We start from the raw sequence: 2,500 nt of genomic DNA, 5'->3' as shown, positions 1-2,500 counted from the left end.
GCTGCTTTCCAACTGCATAAATTGGTTTTCATAAAAAAGGAAGGTTATTACAACAAAAACCATATTATTCAAATGGTTCAAGGCAAAGAATAATTTATAGCACAATAATTCCACTATTATAATTGATTTATATATACTGAGATTGTTAAAGTGTGTCATCAAGACAAGTTACATGTATTTTTACTGAACATTTAAAGATATCTTGAATCACGTTTAAAATTCTCAAGGAGTTTGAAAAACTGTGAAAAATATTTAGTGATAGAATAAAAGAATTGAGGGTACTGTAGAGCATTGTATTGAAGATAAACATATTTATAAATTCCTCTTAATTAATGTGTCCATTGCAGAATCAAAGGCATGTAAAAAAAAAGCATTTCTGATGCATCTTTTATTTCCAACAAATCACTGCCCAAGAAGAATGTGGGGAAAAAACATCTGCACTTAACAATGTTTTTTTAAATCACAAATTTTAGGCTTTTTGGTTTCTTATGCTTTGTCATTTTCAGCCTTTAAACCATAACTTAAGTATTACATTACATATGGCATTTCAGAGTATTTTGCCTTTCATTGTCAAGCCCAATTAATAAATTCTGGTATTAAGAAAAGGTCTCTTGAGACAAAAGGTAGATCTGTAGTGCTATTTTTACATGCCTCTGGTTTTGAATTCAAATTGGGAAATTGAAAAATAAACAGGAATATAAGGAGAAAATATGACAGTTATGATTTTTTTTATTTATTTATTTTATAACAAATTTTAGGCTTACCATTTTCTAATACTTCATCAGCTTTCAGTATTTAAACCTTAACTCTTTAAAAATGGCTTGGGATCAAACTCACAACCATTTTGTGTTTGTTATAGTTTTCTTGCTATAACTTTTAAATTAGTAAGCATATGTTCATGAAATTTGGCAGATTATCAAAAAACGTTACAAGGCTTTTGTACGTAAAATATCTTTTCTTTTCTTTTCGCATGTTGACTATCCATCCATCAAATCTCTATACAGGTTTGGTATATTTCACTGACCTCATAATCACCACCACCACCACCACACACACACACACACACACAAAAAATCTCATAACATTATATATATATATATATATATATTGACTTTTCAGCTGTGCGTGGCTAACAGTACAAACATTGTAATGATGTGGCACACTGTTGTTACTGTATCTAAGAATATAAAACTGACTTTTACAAAGTGACCTGTCTAGGCTTTGTTTTAGTGGACTAATATTTTGTAAAATACGGTCACATTTCGGTTATAATACATTATAAACAAATAAATAAGTAGAGCAAACAATTTACAAACTAGTTACAAACTTTGTACTTATTTGCTGTATTTACATACACACACACTCATTTTGAAATATCTAAAAATCAAATTACTATATCAATACCACAAAATTTATCAAACTTAGTAACTAAGCTGTATTTGGGTCTAAAAGAAAAAAAGAAATTGAGCTCACTAAAGTTACCGTAACCTTTCAAATCTAAGCTTTAAAAGAACAAGTTTGGCACCTGAATAATTCAATAATGCTGAGAAAGCCACTAGGGGGACATTTTGAGTTTTTGATTGGTTATTTGCACGTCATAGACAGAAGTAAGTGTATGTAAGCATGTCTTTCCAAAGATGGAAAGAAGTAGGTGGGGCCAGTGAGTTTCATTCAGTAAAAGCAGCAATATCTCAGCAAATACAAAATATTGGAGGTTCTTATTTGATATTCTAGCTTGTCAATATTGGTAATTCGAGTTCCTAATTTGTAAGCAAATATAGACTTTGTATTTGGACATCAGAAACATCTAATTTGAATCAATGCTGCACTTAGTGTAAAGGTAACAAAGTAACTTTACTCAAGTACAGTACTTGAATGACTTTTTTCCAGTATCTACTTTTATTAAATATTTATATTTTCAAATACTTTTACTCTAACTTAAATAATTTTTAGAAGAATTATTTGTAATTCTACTCCATTACCTTTCATTTTATACATTTCGTTACTATTCTAAAAACTCAAGGTGTGCACGGGAACATAAATCAGCTAATTGCATGCATTGCTTACATCAGGAAGTTTCCTATCCCACTAGTGGCTGGCCAAGTCGCAAGCATTACTCTTTTCCTACAGTAGCTCGTGTGTGCAGGATGTCTGACCCCGACATTACTTCTCTTGAAGATAATGGCAATCCTTAGCTGTATTTTCATAAACTGTTTAAGTTTAAATGCATTATGAACAATTCTGTGTCCTTATAATGTATGCTGCATTTTGTTTCTGGACCTCATGGGCCCACAACACAAGTGTAGGGTTTGAGACACGAGTGTACTTTTTACTTTTGTTTCTTGAGTACTTATTCAGTAGATACTTTTAATTGTGCTTGAGTAACTTTTTGACAAAGTACTTTTACTCGAGTAACATATCTTAATACTTATTATATCCATACATTTAACATACCACAACAAACACCGATATTTAAGTTTTATATATATATATATATATA

At 30.4% G+C, this 2,500-nt stretch overlaps 1 protein-coding gene across 1 annotated transcript in view; it reads right to left on the bottom strand.

The window, feature by feature from the left end:
* The window catches only part of LOC106466113 (calmodulin), a 24,370-nt gene that overhangs the window by 12,687 nt on the left and 9,183 nt on the right, over positions 1-2,500 (bottom strand). The window lies entirely within an intron of this gene.

Source organism: Limulus polyphemus, unplaced genomic scaffold (assembly GCF_000517525.1).
Source record: "Limulus polyphemus unplaced genomic scaffold, Limulus_polyphemus-2.1.2 Scaffold2155, whole genome shotgun sequence".
Classification (NCBI taxonomy): domain Eukaryota; kingdom Metazoa; phylum Arthropoda; class Merostomata; order Xiphosura; family Limulidae; genus Limulus; species Limulus polyphemus.
The sequence above is the reverse complement of the archived record's forward strand: the minus strand, read 5'-3'. Positions and strand labels throughout refer to the sequence as shown.